Source organism: Salvelinus sp. IW2-2015, linkage group LG4q.2, assembly GCF_002910315.2.
Source record: "Salvelinus sp. IW2-2015 linkage group LG4q.2, ASM291031v2, whole genome shotgun sequence".
NCBI classification, from domain to species: Eukaryota; Metazoa; Chordata; class Actinopteri; order Salmoniformes; family Salmonidae; genus Salvelinus; species Salvelinus sp. IW2-2015.
The window spans coordinates 4357787-4376938 of NC_036843.1; positions in this window are offsets into that span (position 1 = coordinate 4357787).

The window sequence follows — 19152 nt, forward strand, 5'->3', positions numbered from 1 at the left end:
GATGCAGCCCTCTTCCACAGCGCCAGTATGTGAGTGTGTGTGTGTGTGTGTGTTTGTTTGTGTGCGCGCATGCGTTTGTGTGAATGTGTAAGAGGGAGACAGAGGGGTATGAGGTGTTTGCATGTGTCTCTCTGTGCAAGAGATAGAAATAAAATGGCAGCCGTTTCTATGGGTCTTTTAGCACATGTAAAAAGCCAGCTTGCCATTGTGAGCACACCTTGGCTTGAGGAAGCAAGTCAGATTGATCCATAGTCTTTTAATTTCAGGGTTGGGTAAATAACAGCATTTGCATTGATCTGTCTGCAAGAACAGGCAGGGAGGCAGTGAGGACCTGAGTGTGTGTATGTGTGTGTTTGTGTCTGCATACACAAACAGGGAGCTTTAGTCCCCAGGCAGGTGGAATGCAATAAACAATACATTACATACTATTTGATAAAAAAATGCATAAAGTGAGTAAAACCTAACTAGACTGGGAGACCACAAGCGACTATGTGTGCCATACTGCATACTTAGACCACGTTTCAGTATGTTCAGTGTATGTGTACAAACGATACAAACACTAATTGTTCTCCACATGAAGAGCGGAGGGGGAGAGAAACAGAAAGAGAGAAAGATGGTGGTCCTGTCCATGCGGTGAGGTGGCAGAGCCCACAGCCTCCCTCCTTGATGGCTGTCACTGGTCCTCTCTTCACAGAGACTCCTGTGCAGAGCACTGTGTGAAGTGTCCCCCAAGAGGCACACATCCAAAGACTGCCTTTACAAGATCCCCACCGAGCTGAGCCCACGTTTAACTGCCTGGGAAGAACTTCTACTGCAAAACGTAATGGGGAGAGTTTGCAGCTTAGTCCATACAGTACTATACCATACTCACTTACAGTGACTTCAGAAAGTATTCACACCCCTTGCATTTTTCCAAATTTTGTTGTGTTACATCCTGTATTTGAAATGTATTGAGATTTTGTGTCACTATGTCTTTATGGGATATTGTGTGTAGATGGGTGAGAAAAAAAACGATTTTATCTATTTTGAATTCAGGCTGTAACAAAACAAAATGTGGAATAAGTAAAGGGGTATGAATACTTTATGAAGGCACTGTATACTTCAAAGTGAAATACCTCACAGGCATGGTTTACTGACATGATTTAAAAACACGGAATATAGGTACTTGTCTTTCATTTAGATTTTCCTCTTGGAGCGATCATGCCTACACGGAGCCTAGAGTTCAAAGGTCGTATAGTAACGCAACAGTTTAAGGGCACGTCTGCCAACAGTGCCCAGACCACGTCAAGGTCCTAGCTGTAGAGAGAGAATCCATACAAGGGCGTGGGACTCGTTTCAACTCCTGTTTTCAACTCCTCCAAGTCATAGAGCACTTTCATAACAAACCAGAGCATTTGGAACGATTCTGAATGAAGCTAATTAGGTGTGTGTTTTGTTTGTTGTTCAGGAGGCAAGATCAAAGTGATATTTCACCAATTTGTGTCAGCAGCTGTGGTGGAGGGAGAGGAAGGGCTGAGAGAATGCATGCAGATGAATCTCCTCAGGTTGGGCTTATGCTAGGGACACAATCAAAACAAAAGAATAATAAATCATACAAAAAAGGATCAGAAAATGAAACAAAATAGAAACATTTAGGCTTTATTACCATTTTATTATTAGGAACAGAATTTGATTGCTTGAGATTTGGATTCATGTTTTTCAGCACTTCCATCTTAGTTCAGAGCACTTTTCTTTCAGGCCTGCTGTGTAGTCCACCACTCAGCCCATGTGGGACAAATCAAAGGGATCTCGATGGCTTGACCCAGGAACTTGCCGCAGGAGAGCAAGCGGCTGTTCTGATCTCATCTAATATTTATGAATAACTTCCTTGGTATTTCATACGCTCTGTATCCCTCTGCTTTTACGGTGTTACACAATGATGTCTTAGGGACATGGCTGAGATCAAACACACGCCACGCTTCAGAATACAAATTGCGTCCTCCGTAGCCTGAGAGAAAGTAACTTGTCTAACGCAGCGTCTAACGCAGTGTGATTGAAATACAAGCTCCGCTAGCCCAGGATACAGTTTGATGATATTTGTTTTTGTGTTGCTGTCAAAGGAATGAAAGAGCATGGAGAGAAAATGCTGTCACTGTATGAGGCCTACTGTACAATACCGATGCCTCTCTGTGTGCACTGCAGTACATCCAGAGCAGAGTTTAAATCGCACTGTCTGCCTCTCTCACGGTAGCACCGAAGACTTCACCAGCCACAGCCAGGCATTCAAGGCTTTTTGTTCGGTAATGGCGTCAGATGTGAGCGACGATCTCTCCATAAAAGTCAAGTGTGCTCCCGTTATTTTCCGAAAGTGGCCTGATTCTGAGGCCCTTTTGTTAGGCTAATGGAGGCTAGGCGACACAGATACTGTAATTACAACAGAGACGATTGGTCTGATAATATTCCGAGCCAAGTGGGTAATTTGAGGCTGATGCGTTGAAGGGAAGGAGGGGAGTGGTGGTGGAGGAGAGAGGAGGAGGGGTTGTTGCTTTCTTGTGTCGTCGCCTATCGCCCGTCAACCTAATCATTCCCCAGTGCTGCTGAGACAAGAGAGCAAAGAGCCAAGACACGGACTCAGCTGTTAGAATACTAATGACATGGACCGCTCCGCTCTCTCCTATTAGACAGACAGACAGGAGGGATTATAGGGCATCAACAGGTGTCGACATAAACACCACATGTTACTCACAAGCCTTCATCTTTAGGTACGCTCTCATACCTTTTCTCATATACCGTACTCAGTCTTCTCAGTCAGCCATTTCATCCAAAATGAGATTGATAATTAGGCCCACTGATAATTGAGTATAGGCTAAGTAAGTCCAGTTGGTTCATTCTTAGAACATGACATTTTCATTTCCCTAATGTAAACGATTTTAAGAGAAGGCCCATAAACACCAGTGTGTCAGGGGGTCGGGCTATGGCTTCCCTTTAGCCATGGTGAGGAGGACTGAAACAATCAACCTATCACAATCAATGATAGCAGAGCGGCAGAGGGAGCAGGCAGACATGCAGACACTACACTCACTCAGCAAGCCTGTGCCTATTCTGCCAACACACATAATCAAAGACTTCTCCCCTGAGTGATCTGTCCAAACATTTTTTAAAAGAACCCCTTTGTATCACACTGGCACTTATGTACCAAGGATATGAAAGCAGTCTGGTATCGGGAAATTGCACGCTCCCCGCCTCTAGTGACAACCAGGAAGAGAGGCATCCCTCCACAGGAGACAGGGCGGTGGTGTTAAAATTTAAATATGTTTTGACACAAAATCAAAAGTTGATCAATATTTGAATAGAGAGATTCCCTGATCCATATGAACGTTTGTTAAGCCGCAGCGTGAACCAGACAGACAACCTGAACAACACACCCAGCTACACGCTTTGACGTCCTCACCAGATATGTCGTTTTTCATCTTATTATTTTTCTTTTGAAAATGAGCTATCATCTCCCGGTCACATTCATCGCCGATTTCCTAACATCTAAGTCCCATGAAATAAAAATATCCAACGATCAATGACTTTTTGTGTAATACCTGTTTTTAAACCAGTTCAAACTTCCATAGGACGCTGTCCACTCCATTCTGGACTAGCTATCTTCTAATCTAGCTAGTCACATACAAGTATAGATGTGTGGGACAAAGATCACATGCTACAGTGTTGACGTGATCCTTCTGAATGTTGATCAACTGATCGGTTTGAGAATGCCAACCTGCAAATCACCAACATCCACCTGTTATCTGGAGCATAAACCAGAACTGAACTCAATTATTTAAACCAAAGGGGAAATGAAGTCTAAATGGCACACCATCACATTTAGTATGACAAGGCTTTTGACTATGACAAAAGCTCTTCTTACGTTAATAAGCTTGAACAGCCTTATAAATAATTGGAACCAAGTCCATTTCATGGAACTGAACTCCACCAAAATGTAATCCACGGGATGAAATTCATAATCTTCTGACAAATGGGGAGAGGTTTTTAAAAGCAGGACCTCAATTACGCACAGTTACAAATTAGCATGTTTAATGCACCAAAATGTTTTAATAAAGAATAAAAGGCAGGGAGCTAAAAACAAAAGACGACCCAGTAATGAGATTATCTCTACAGAGCGGCCAGTGGACGTCATTGTGTTTCAGACAAATGGGAGAGATTACAAGTCATATTCAAAATGCCCTAATCCATGAAAGACTCCAATATGATTATTCTTTCATTAAGTCTGGAGACAGAGAGAGATGGATTTAACACTGAATACATCAGTGAGAGTCTTAGTTTTTCAAAATACAACCAAACGCAACAGGAAAACTCAGTTAAAGATTTTGTTCAGCTGAATTTGAAGTTGAATGAACGAAGATACTACTGGTCCAATAGGCATAATCTTCCTAGTTCTGTACACAACCACACAAACTGACAAACACAGACACCAACCAAGATCAAGGTCTAACATACTAGACACTTCACACCAGAGAATTACAATCATTTCAAAATAAAATCTTATTCAGATATACAGCCAGTGGTGGAAAAAGTACCCAATTGTCATACTTGAGTAAAAGTAAAGATACCTTAATAGAAAATGACTCAAGTAAAAGTGAAAGTCACCCAGTAAAATACTACTTGAGTAAAAGTCTAAAAGTATTTGGTTTTAAATATACTTAAGTATCAAAAGTAAAAGTATAAATAATGTCACATTCCTTATATTAAGCAAACCAGACAGCACGAGTTTCTTGTTTAATTATTTTACGGATAGACAGAGGCACACTCCAACACTCAGACATAATTTACAAAAGAAGCATTTATGTTTAGTGAGTCCGATCGATCAGAAGCAGTAGGGGTGACCAGGGATGTTCTTGTGTGTGAATTGGACAATGTTTCTGTCCTGCTAAGCATTCAAAATGTAACTAGTACTTTTGGGTGTCAGGGAAAATGTATAGAGTAAAAATTACATTAATTTATTGAGAAATGTAGTAAAGTAAAAGTAAAAGTTGTCAAAAATATGAATAGTCAAATAAAGTACAGGTACCCCAAAAAAACGACTTAAGTAGTACTGTAAAGTATTTTTACTTAAGTACTTTACACCACTGTGTAGAGTGTACAGTACCAGTCAAGTACCAGTTTGGACACACCTGCTCATTCAAGGGTTTTTCTTTATTTTGACTATTTTCTACATTTTAGAATAATAGTGAAGACATCAAACTATGAAATAACACATATGGAATCATGTATTAACCAAAAAAGTGTTAAACAAATCAAAATATATTTCATATTTTAGATTCTTCAAATTAGCCACCCTTTCCTTGATGACCGCTTTGCACACTCTTGGCATTCTCTCAACCAGCTTCACCTGGAATGCTTTTCAAACAGTTTTGAAGGAGTTCCCACATATGCTGAGCACTTGTTGGCTGCTTTTCCTTCATTTTGCGGTCCAACTCATCCCAAACCATCTCAATTGGGTTGAGGTCAGGTGATTGTGGAGGCCATGTCATCTGATGCAGCACGCCATCACTCATTATTGGTCAAATAGCCCTTACACAGCCTGGAGGTGTGTTGGGTCATTGTCCTGTGAAAAACAAATGATAGTCCCACTAAGCGCAAACCAGATGGGATGGAGTATCGCTGCAGAATGCAGTAGTAGCCATGCTGGTTAAGTGTGCCTTGAACACGAAATAAATCACTGACAGTGTAACCAGCAAAGCAACACCACACCATCACACCTCCTCCATGCTTCACGGTGGGAACCACACATGCGGAGATCATCCGTTCACCTACTCTGCATCTCACAAAGAGACGACGGTTGGAACCAAGAATGTTACATTTGGATTCATCAGACCAAAGGACAGATTTCCGCCTGTCTAATGTCCATTGCTTGTGTTTCTTGGTCCAAGCAAGTGTCTACTTATTGGTGTCCTGCAGTAGTTGTTTCGCCCATGAAGGGCTGATTCACGCAGTCTCCTCTGAACAGTTGATATTGAGATGTGTCTGTTACTTGAACTCTGTGAAGCATTTAATTGGGCTGCAATTTCTGAGGCTGGTAACTCTAATGAACTTATCCTCTGCAGCAGAGGTAACTCTGGGTCTTCCTTTCCTGTGGTGGTCCTCATGAGAGCCAGTTTCATCATAGAGCTTGATGGTTTTTGCGACTGCACTTGAAGAAACATTCAAAGTTCTTGAAACTGTCGTTTCTCTTTGCTTATTTGAGCTGTTCTTGCCATAATATGGACTTGGTCTTTTACCAAATAGGGCTATCTTCTGTATACCACCGCTACCTTGTCACAACTGATTGGCTCAAACGCATTAAGGAAAGACATTCTACAAATTAAGGCACACCTGTTAATTGAATTGCATTCCAGGTGACTACCTCATGAAGCTGGTTGAGAGAATGCCAAGAGTGTGCAAAGCTGTCATCAAGGCAAAGGGTTTGAAGAATCTAAAATCTAAAATATATTTTGATTTGTTTAACGCTTTTTTTGGTTACTACTTCATTCCAAACTTTTGACTGGTACTGTATTTATTTACACATCATTTTCTTATTATACTGTAATAAGAATGCTACAAATGTCCAAAATGTGTGTTTGACTGACATTCTGGTACCATCAAACCTACTTAATTCCATAATAAATTACATGTTTGCATGTCTTGGCCATGTAACATCTCTCAAGGAAGGGTGTTCTAGGTGTTATTGATATCTTCTCATCCACTACGTCCTCTTTACTTCCTCTCTCTCTAGAGTGAAGTGAAGCTCAGCCTCCTTCATTCCTGACCTCCCTGCGTCTCTGACAAGGTCAAACGTTTCCCATTAGAGGGAAGTGTGAGTACACACGCTGCAGAACGATCCCAGTCATATATCCTGAAGGTCAGTGGTTGCATAATGAACTGGAAAATGTCAATTCTATTACGTACCATTTAAATAGCGGATTTCCCTGCCACAGGAACAAGGGTGATATTTACCCTTTCCCAAGCAGGCCTTGAGCAAAGACGCCTCTTCATCTATCTAGCCAGAGGTGTCACATAGAGCAGCATGGAGGGAATGTCATTCCATCGCCTGACATGAGGATGATGTGTTGCTATATGCAGTGATGCACTCACAGTAGAGGGGAAAACACAACCTAAAAATAAGGTATTAAATGTTCTTGACTGCGCCTAAAACATACTGTATAACTTTGAGCATTGACCAAACTGGCATGATGATATAAGTTAGAAAGTTAAATAAAAGTAATAGCACAATTACTAATTATCACGATAATAACTCATATTTGCTCATGCAGACACGATGGTTCCTCAACCCCCAACCCACAACAGGAAAATCTGCGTACATTTGTCAAACATGAAAAAATAAGAAGAATAGTGAAGAGAGTCTGTGGTGATATGAAGAAGAAAAAACACATCCAAAGGAGAATGGTAATAATGATCCCTCGAAAACAATTTCCATTAATTTTGGTTCTTATCACTGGGGAATAATATCTACATGCCCGAGGCAGGTTTAAATTGCACAGTGTGGTGGTGAAAAGAAAAGGAAACTCCCCCGTGTCCATCCAGTCCATCAGAACAGAGAGGGTGTAGGAACACCCAGGAAAGAGAGACAGCACTGGACAAGCTATTATGATGGCATACTACAGAACTATAACCAAGCCTTTACCAAAGGCACACAGCACTGGAAGACATTAGAATGGTATACTACAGAACTATAACCAAGCCTTTACCAAAAAGGCACACAGCACTGGAAGACATTAGAATGGTATACTACAGAACTATAACCAAGCCTTTACCAAAGGCACACAGCACTGGAAGACAAGCCATTAGAAGTATACTACAGAACTATAACCAAGCCTTTACCAAAGGCACACAGCACTGGAAGACAAGCCATTAGAATCGTATACTACAGAACTATAAACCAAGCCTTTACCAAAGGCACACAGCACTGGAAGACAAGCCATTGAACTTACTAAAAGCTTATTTCTCAAAAATGTTGTGCACAAATTAGTTTACACCCCTGTTAGTGAGAATGTCTTCTTTGCCAAGATAATCCATCCACCTGAGCATGTTTGGGATGCTCTGGATTGACGTGTAAGACAGCGTGTTCCAGTTCCCGCAAATATCCAGAAACTTCTCACAGCCATTGAAGAGGAGTAGGACAACAGCCTGATCAACTCTATGTGAAGGAGATGTATCGTGCTGCAAGAGGCAAATGGTGGTCACACCAGATACTGACTGGTTTTCTGATCCCACGCCCCTACTTTTTTTTAAAGGTATCTGTCAACAACAGATGCATATCCATATTCCCAGTCATGTGAAATCCATAGATTAGGCCTAACAAATTTATCCTGATATGAACTATAAAATCATTGAAATTGTTGCATGTTGCATGTATATTTTCATTCAGTGTTACAGTACTTTGTAGTTTTTTACAGCATCTGTGTGAATTATTTGTGTTTTGCCGATCGAAATTCACCCTGTCTCGAACATTACTGTCCCAAAGAACGTCTGGAGGGCAGGGTTGTCAACCATAATGGAGAGGTCTTGGAACGGGCAGGCCTTCCATGGGAGGGAGAGCAGCTCCGTTTTGATGAGATCATGGCTAGGAGGGGCTTAGCCTTTGGGGTGAGGGAGTAGTTTTCTAAGGCTCAATAGAATTTTGTCTCCAAGTTTCAAGACCCAATCACATTGGGTCATTTGTTTGAGGGGTCTCCAACACAGAATGCACATATAGGATAACAGGTGTTGTGTCGGAGATACATCGCCTGTGAAAAGAGGCTACTTGCTGTTCATACAAACCAACACTGTTTCGGATGGGAAAGGCCTTTCTACTCGCTATATAAAAATCTCCATATGTATGCAGTGGTATAAAGTATTTAAGTAAAAATACTTTGAAGTACTACTTAAGTATTTTTTTTGATGTATCTGTACTTTACTATTTTTATTTTTGACAACTTTTACTTTTACTTTACTACATTCCTAAAGAAGATATGTACTTTTTACTCCATCACATTTTCCCTGACACCCAAAAGTACTTGTTACCTTTTGTATGCTCAGGCAGGACATCAACACCAATTCATGCACCTATCAATATAACGTGTCGTCATCCCTACTACGTCTGATCTGACAGACTCACTAAACACAAAATACTGAATTTGTAAATTATGTCTGAGCCCACCTGTAAATAAAGAAACAAGAAAATTGTGCCATCTGGTTTACTTAATATAAGGAATTTGATATATAACATTTACTTTGGACTTTTATTCAAGTATGACAATTGAGTACTTTTCCCACCACTGTACTTAAGTACGTTTAAAACCAGATACTTTTAGACTTTTACTCAAGTAGTAATTTACTGGGTGACTTTCACTTTTACTTGAGTCATTTTCTATTAAGGTATCTTTACTTCAGACCTAACTCAAATGTAAATATCTGTCTGTGTCATTATGACTTTGGATAATTATTTGACACATTGATCTTATTTCATTTGAAACAATTAGGTGGTAGGTGGTAAAGATAAACGGGGAGAAAAAAGACAGACTGAATCCTGAAAGAGTGACCGTAGTAATTGGTGAGTAGGTTTTTGTTCATTGATTGCAAATGAGCCTTTGACAGTGTGCGGGTATCGTCATTATGTTGTTTTAAAACTAATATAACTAATAAATGACTCATGGCAGAAAGAAATGGTGGATATTATTCCAGACACTGACATGGCTTAAAGGGATACTGCGAGATTTTGAGATTTAGGTTGTCTTTGCATGCGTGTTTAGAGATGATTGAAGTTAGCATATCATTAATTTAGTGCAAATACTGGAAGTCTCCCACAGTAGCCTGCTCCTCTCAAAAACAGGGAACTAGATCAATCAATGAATCAATCACATATATTTGTAAAGCCCTTTTTACATCAGCCGATGTACACTTCACCTTCTAAGTACTCCAAAGCTCGGTGGTTGGTCATTTATAGTCTTACAAAGCTTTACATAGTAATCAATATTTTATAAATCGTTAATTTAACTGATAATCATAAGAAACAAGATTCTATCCACGCCCTCATTCTCTGTCCCATTGTCGCATAGAGATCGCAGTGTTGTATCTGTCTCACTATGGCATCTGTGAGCGCATGGGCAGCGCCATTGAGACAGATACAACGTTGCGATCTGCTGGCTACTATACCGGGAGACTTCCAGCAATTGTGCTAAGCTAACGATATGCTAACTTCAATCATCTCCAAACTGCAGGCAGAGACATAAAAATGAGATTCATGAGTTCATCTGTGGGAACTGCTGAAAACCGTCAAATTGCTTAACTGCCCTCAAAACAGCCTAATTTCATCAGGGCATGGACTCTACAAGGTGTCGAAAGCGTTCAACAGGGATACTGGCCAATGTTAACTCCAATGCGTTCCACAGTTGTGTCAAGCTGGCTGGATGTCCTTTGGGTGGTCGACCATTGCTGATACACACACGGGAAACTGTTAAGCGTTTTTTTTTAAACAGCAGTGTTGCAGTTCTTGACACACTCAAACCGGTTCACCTGGCACCTACTACCATACCTCATTCAGAGGCACTTCAATCTTTTGTCTTGCCCATTCACCCTCTGAAAGCAACACATACACAATCCATGTCTCAATTGTCTCAAAAATCATTCTTTAACCTGTCTCCTGCCCTTCATCTACACCACAGGTGTCAAACTCATTCCACGGGGGGCCGAGTGTCTGCGGGTTTTCGCTCCTCCCTTGTACTTGATTGATGAATTAACATCACTAATTAGTTAGGAACTCCCCACACCTGGTTGTCTAGGGCTTTATTGAAAGGAAAAACCAAAAACCTGCAGACACTAGGCCCTCCGTGGAATGAGTTTGACACCCCTGATCTACACTGATTAAAGTGGATTTAAAAAGTTACATCAATAAGGGATCATAGCTTTCACCTGGATTCACCTGGTCAGTCTATGTCATGGAAAGAGCAGGTTCGTAATGGTTTGTACTGTAACGGCAGATTTGTAACGGTGTAGCAGGGATCGGACCAAGACGCAGCGTAGTTAGTGTTCATCATGTTTAATAACGACAAAACCGTGAACACTACGAAATACAAAATAACAAATGTGGCAAAACCGAAACAGTCCTATCTGGTGCATAGACACAAAGACAGAAGACAACGACCCACAAAACCCAACAAAACCCAACACAAAACAGGCTACCTAAATATGGTTCCCAATCAGAGACAATGACAAACACCTGCCTCTGATTGAGAACCATATCAGGCCAAACAACAAACCCCACATAGAAACACAACACATAGATAACCCACCCAAATCACGCCCTGACCACACTAAAACACAGAAAATACAAAAGAACTATGGGCAGAACGTGACATGTTCTCTGTGTAAAAGCAATAAACATTTGAATACAGCCAATTCTTGTATATTTCAACATATATGTACCAATATGTGTGGATACATATACACTATATAAAAAAGTATGTGGACACCCCTTCAAATTAGTGGATTTGGCTATTTTAGACACACCCGTTGCTGACAGGTGTATAAAATTGAGCACACAGCCATGCAATCTCCATAGACAAACATAAGCAGTAGAATGGCCTTACTGAATAGTTCAGTGACTTTCAACGTGGCACCGTCATAGGATGCCACCTTTCCAACAAGTCAGTTCATCAAATTTCTGCCCTGCTAGAGCTGATTAACTGTAAGCGCTGTTATTGTGAAGTGGAAACGTCTAGGAAAGCTCCGAGTGATTAAGTACGTAAAAATAGTTTGTCCTTGGTTGCAACACTCACTACTGAGTTCCAAACTGCCTCTGGAAGCAACGTCAGCACAATAACTGTTCATCAGCAGCTTCATGAAATGGGTTTCCATGGCCGAGCAGCCGCACACAAGCTCAAGATCACCATGCGCAATGCTAAGTGTTGGCTGGAGTGGTGCAAAGCTCGCCGCCATTGGACTCTGGAGCAGTGGAAATGCGATGACTCATGCTTCACCATCTGTCAGTCCGACTGCCAGGAGAACGCTACTTGCCCCAATGCATAGTGCCAAGTGTAAAGTTTGGTGGAGGAGGAATAATGGTCTGGGGATATTTTTCATGGTTCGGGCTGGGCCTCTTAGTTCCAGTGAAGGGAAATCTTAAGGCTACAGCATACAATGACACTCTATACGATTCGGTGCTTCCAATTATGCTGCAACAGTTTGGGGAAGGCCCTTTCCTGTGTCAGCATGACAATGGCCCCGTGCACAAAGCGAGGTCCATACAGAAATGGTTTGTCGAGACAGGTGTGTAAAAACTTGACTGGCCTGCACCAAAGCCCTGACCTCAACCTCAACCCCATCGAACACCTTTGGGATGAATTGGAACGCCGACTGCGAGCCAGGCCTTAATGGAAGCAAGTCCCTGCAGCAATGTTCCAACATCTCGTGGAAAGTCTTCCCTGAAGAGTGGAGGCTGTTACAGCAGAAAAGTGGGGACTAACTCCATATTAATGCCCATGATTTTGGATACTTTTGGTAATGTAGTGTATTACCATACAGTGCCTTTGGAAAGTATTCAGACCCCTTGACTTTCCCACAATTTGTAATGTTACAGCCTTATTCTAAAATCTATTAAATAAAACAATTTCCTCAGCAATCTACACACAATAACCCATAATGACAAAGTGAAACAGGTTTTTAGACAGTTTTGCAAATGTATAAAAAAAAAAAAACGGAAATAGCTTATTTACATAAGTATTCAGACCCTTTGCTACGAGACTCGAAATGTAGCTCAGGTGCATCTGTTTCCATTGATCATCCTTGAGATGTTATTACAACTTGGGAGTCCACCTGTGGTAAATAAAATTGATTGGACATGATTTGGAAATGCACACACCTGTCTATATAAGGTCCCACAGTTGACAGTGCGTGTCAGAGCAAAAACCAAGCCATGAAGTTGAAGGAATTGTCCGTAGAGCTCAGAGACAGGATTGTGTCGAGGCACAGATCTGGGGAAGGGTACCAAAACATTTCTGCAGCATTGAAGGTCCCCAGGAACACAGTAGCCTCCATCATTCTTAAATGGAAGAAGTTTGGAGCCACCAAGACTCTTCCTAGAGCTGGCTGCCCAGTTAAACTGAGCAATTGGGGTAGAGGGGCCTTGCTCAGGGAGGTGACCAAGAACCCGATGGTCACTCTGACAGAGCTATAGAGTTCCTCTGTGGAGATGGGAGAACCTTCCAAAAGGACAACCATCTCTGCAGCACTCCACCAATTAGGCCTTTATGGTAGAGTGGCCAGACGGAAGACACTTCTCAGCAAAAGGCAGATGACAACCCGCTTGGAGTTTGCCAAAAGGCACTTAAAGACTCTCAGACAATGACAAACAAGATTCTCTGGTCTGATGAAACCAAGATTGAACTCTTTGGCCTGAATGCCAAGCGTCACGTCTGGAGGAAACCTGGCACCATCCCTACGGTGAAGCACGGTGGTGGCAGCATCATGCTGTGGTAATGTTTTTCAACAGCAGAGACTAGTAGACTAGTCAGGATCGAGGCAAAGATGAACGGACCAAAGTACAGAGAGATCCTTGATGCAAACCTGCTCCAGGGTGCTCAGCACCTCAGACTGGGGCGAAGGTTCACCTTCCAACAGGACAAGGACCCTAAGCACACAGCCAAGACAACACAGGAGTAGCTTCGGGACAAGTCTCTCTGAATGTCCTTAAGTGGCCCAGCCAGAGCCTGGGCTTGAACCCGAACAAACATCTCTGGAGAGACCTGAAAATAGCTGTGCAGCAACGCTCCCCTTCCAACCTGACGGAGCTTGAGAGGATCTGCAGAGAAGAATGAGAGAAACTCCCCAAATACAGGTATGCCAAGCTTAGCGTAGCGTCATACCCAAGAAGACTCAAGGCTGTAATCACTGCCAAAGGTGCTTCAACAAAGTACTGAGTAAAGGGTCTGAATACTTATGTAAATGTGATATTTTAGGTTTTTGTTGTTGAAAAAACTGCTTTGCTTTCTCATTACGTGGTATTGTGGGTAGATTGATGAGGGGGAAAAAACTATTTAATCAATTTTAGAATAAGGCTGTAACGTAACAAAATGTGGAAAAAGTGGAGGGGTCTGTATACTTTCCGAATGCACTGTGTGTTTTCATCATATATGCCCATTTAAAACATAAGTAACATACATACAGTATTTTTCCATATATAACTTTTCCATATGTTTACCCACGACTGTGTGGCCTCACACTGTTCCAACTCCATCATCAAGTTCGCTGACGACACAACAGTAGTAGGCCTGATCACCAACAAGGACGAGACAGCCTACAGGGAGGAGGTAGTCACTTTGACGGCATGGTGCCGGGTAAACAACCTCTCCCTCTACGTCAGCAAAACGAAGGAGCTGATTGTGGACTTCAGGAGGAACCAGGCTGGGCACGCCCCTATCCTCATCAACGGGGCCACTGTGGAGACGGTCAAAAACTTCAGGTTCCTTTGCATACACATCTCCGAGGAGCTGGAAGGGTAAATCAACAAGGACACCGTGGTGAAGAAGGCACGACAGCGATTCTTCAACCTCAGGAGGCTGAAGAAATGTGTCCCGTCTCTTAGGGCCCTCATAGTGTTCTACAGGAGCACCATCGAGAGCATATTGTCAGGTTGCATCACAGCCTGGTACGGCAACTCCACTGCTGCTGACCTTAAGGCTCTACAAAGGGTGGTACGCTCAGCGGGACGCACCATTTGGTGCACACTGCCTGACATCCAGGACACCTACAGCACCAGGTGACCCAGGAAGGCCAAAAAGATCATCAGGGACCTCAGCCACCCAAGCCACAACCTGTTCTCTCCCCCGCTTCCATCACTCAGACGTGGGCAGTACAGGAGCATCATGCCAAAAACTGAAAGACTGGCCAATAGCTTTTTACCCCCCCGCCCCATTTATCATTGTTACAGATCTGTATTATTGTCCCATTCACTTCTTTTGACCTGCACCTTTGGAGCTCAGAGCTTCAGAATTTCAGTGTGCCCCGGAATTACATCTGTGACCCTGTGCATGTGACTAATAATCTCTCCAAACTAAACTCTAAACTTGAACATGAGTTAGCCAATGTCTTTCCCACATGATTTCTGGTGATACAGTTTCAGATCACTGTAAAGAGTAGCTGCATGCATTTAAATCAATGCTAGAAAAACGAGCTGCAACAGACGTATTACCAGAGGACAATGTCAAAGGTACAGCTTTAATAATATAATAATTTCATATTCTGATCTCCTGCCAGAGAGTCCGTCTCCCGGAGACATGAGGTCACTTATACAGTCAGTGGGAATACAGTCCTGGGGATCGAGACGGAGAGGGAAGTCAGCCAGAACATGTCACCAACAGGCATCAGGGATCTTCACGCTCTCTCTGTCAATGACAAGTCATTCTGTACCCAAACTGGCATTCATGCACTCTGCCCTGTTACCCTGGGCATGTCTCATTTACATTTACATTTAAGTCATTTAGCAGACGCTCTTATCCAGAGCGACTTACAAATTGGTGCATTCACCTTATGATATCCAGTGAAACAAACCACTTTACAATAGTGCATCTAACTCTTTTAAGGGGGGGGGGGTTAGAAGGATTACTTTATCCTATCCTAGGTATTCCTTAAAGAGGTGGGGTTTCAGGGTGTCTCCGGAAGGTGGTGATTGACTCCGCTGACCTGGCGTCGTGAGGGGTTTGTTCCACCATTGGGTGCCAGAGCAGCGAACAGTTTTGACTGGGCTGAGCGGGAACTGTACTTCCTCAGAGGTAGGGAGGCAAGCAGGCCAGAGGTGGATGAACGCAGTGCCCTTGTTTGGGTGTAGGGCCTGATCAGAGCCTGAAGGTACGGAGGTGCCGTTCCCCTCACAGCTCCGTAGGCAAGCACCATGGTCTTGTAGCGGATGCGAGCTTCAACTGGAAGCCAGTGGAGAGAGCGGAGGAGCGGGGTGACGTGAGAGAACTTGGGAAAGTTGAACACCGAGACGGGCTGCGGCGTTCTGGATGAGTTGTAGGGGTTTAATGGCACAGGCAGGGAGCCCAGCCAACAGCGAGTTGCAGTAATCCAGACGGGAGATGACAAGTGCCTGGATTAGGACCTGCGCCGCTTCCTGCGTGAGGCAGGGTCGTACTCTGCGAATGTTGTAGAGCATGAACCTACAGGAACGGGTCACCGCCTTGATGTTAGTTGAGAACGACAGGGTGTTGTCCAGGATCACGCCAAGGTTCTTAGCATCTTGGAGGAGGACACAATGGAGTTGTCAACCGTGATGGCGAGATCATGGAACGGGCAGTCCTTCCCCGGGAGGAAGAGCAGCTCCGTCTTGCCGAGGTTCAGCTTGAGTGGTGATCCGTCATCCACACTGATATGTCTGCCAGACATGCAGAGATACGATTCAACCACTGGTTATCAGAGGGGGAAAGGAGAAGAATTAATTGTGTGTCGTCTGCATAGCCAATGATAGGAGAGACCATGTGAGGAATATGACAGAGCCAAGGAACTTGGTGTATAGCGAGAATAGGAGAGGGCCTAGAACAGAGCCCTGGGGGACACCAGTGGTGAGAGCACGTGGTGCGGAGACAGATTCTCGCCACGCCACCTGGTAGGAGCGACCTGTCAGGTAGGACGCAATCCAAGCGTGGGCCGCGCCGGAGATGCCCAGCTCGGAGAGGGTGGAGAGGAGGATCTGATGGTTCACAGTATCAAAGGCAGCCGATAGGTCTAGAAGGATGAGAGCAGAGGAGTCCCAGTCTCCTGGGCGAGGGCACACCTGGCAGTCTGTCACAGGTTTAAAACAGACAAGCCGATTCATACACAGTCTACCATTGGTAATCAATCACTTCAGGGAGATCTGAACTCAGCTGTCTTTAATATGGATTTGTCAAGAGGTACAGTATGTTTGCCTGTGTACTCACTTTACTGTAAATGTCCACTCTCTCTTCACTTGGAAGAAACATGTTGTCCCCCATCAAACTTTTTCATGTCGTCCCCTCCTCCACTGTGAAGTGGACTGTCTAATTTGCAGTCTCGTGCGTAGACATGGTGGCCAGTCTGTCCGTTGGAGGTGCTCATGGGGTTTGTGTGTTGATTAATTTCTGGAGGGCAGTGCTGAGGCCGGCCCGTCTGCAGGAGGACAGTTCACCTCACAGACTCCCAGGGAGCAGCCTGCTGGCGAGAGGTAATGATGCATGAGGAGCGGAGAGGAGGCACAAGGACAGGCATCTCTCTCTTTTGCGCTCACCATTTCACTCAGTTTCTCTCTCTCTCTGTGTGTGCATCACATATACACTCAAGCTTGAAAGACACTCACAAACACACGAACGCAATTGAGTCTCTCCCTCTGTCATTCAGACAGCCTCTGTCATCCCATTTAATGTAAAACCATAATTCTCCGTTTGCCCTCTAACACAGGCCCTGAAACAGTCTGTCATGCAAACAGAGACAGGCACTCAAGGTCCTTTCCCTGTCTGACCACACCAACCACAGACACACAATGACAATACTACAGCCATTAAAACCACAGAGCCTGTCCTTAGTTGTGATACGAGGGCACGGGTGCGGATTAAGGGCGAGCGGCGGTGATGCAGGGGGAATGTCAGGGCCAGTCATCCCATGGGGAGAAAGGATTACCCTGCTATGAATTTTGAAAACTCCCCACATAGCTGCTCTCTCTGGATGGAATTTGACTCTCAGAGTCTGCTGAGAGGGTACATCTACAACAGTGTTAACTTCGTCAACAAAAATACTGACAAAAATATTTGTCAAACACCTATTTTTCAGTGCAGTTCTGTGGGAAGGACGTGTCACACCTGTCGAACACAGCAAACATCAGTTGGTGTGCTGCGGGGGAGCAAGCGATGAGTGTGGGCAGACAGGCACTGCTCTGGCTCTGCCTCCGATTATACACATCGTGCAGGCGACTCTCTTGCTTCACCTTAGCTAACCAATCACCACCAGCCTTCTAGTTAGCTACCCTTTGCCTGGTTAAGAAATACAAGCGGATTTACAAAATTAAAAACAATAGCAGCATTGAGTTTAATAGTTAAACTGTCTATCCAGCTATGTTTTTCTCTCCCTTGAGTAGGCTATAGGAAAGTAGGCTGTCTTTGAATTTGTAATCTCGCTCAAACCTCCCACTTTTCCCACTGCATTTGCTATACAGGTTCTGTAGCCAACATAGCCAAGTCTCCATCTTTTGGCTTGATTCTTGCTGTTAGGCTACCGTTCAAAAGACATGGCCCATAATACCACGCTGTTTTTTTCTTTCTATTGTGCTTTGGTGGGCCGCATTTTGCATTTATATAGCACATTGCGGGCCCTTCTAAAACTAGGCTAGTTGTGAACCGGAACGTTCACCATTTGTTTAGGCTACACCCTATTCAGTCATGTTACCTCATTAGCTAGCTATAGTTAACAACCTGGGGCACATTCAGCAGGACGCAACATTTTGGAAAGTTCAGATAGAAATATGCTATGTAGAACAAACATGCCTTTGGCATGTCGAATAAGGAATAACGTCGGCTCTATTCGTGGTATTTCTATCTGCAACATTCAAGAAGGTTTTTCAACTGAACGTGGCCCTGGTACATTGCCAGTAGCCTATGTGCAAACATTTGGTGGCACAGAAAGAAAGGAAAAGGGGAAGCAAGCTATTTATTGACTAAATTCCTCTTGCTGCTATGCTATATCTGACTGGGTAAATAACTTTGAGTTAATGTGGACCCAGTGACTCAGACTTGAGCACTTGGACAAGGACTACATCACTGAGACTCGGATTTCAGCCATAGGGACACGTGTCTCAACCATTGGTGACTCGGACTTGGATTCGATCACAGGGGACTTGGGACTCGATTCGGACTCGAGGTTTAGTGACCCGACTACATCACTGGGCGAAACAGTCATTAGCTCCTGTTCTACTTTTGGACATTGATGGGGCTGCGGCGTCTGTGGAACGCTGTTGATAACAATGGCAATGACTCGACGAGTGATGGAGGTGCAACACATACTACTTTGCGGTAACCGATACTACCGTCTGTTGTCTTGTGCCTCTCACTGCCTGTGTCTCTCACTATGTGTCTGTCTGTCTGTCTGTCTGTCTGTCTGTCTGTCTGTCTGTCTGTCTGTCTGTCTGTC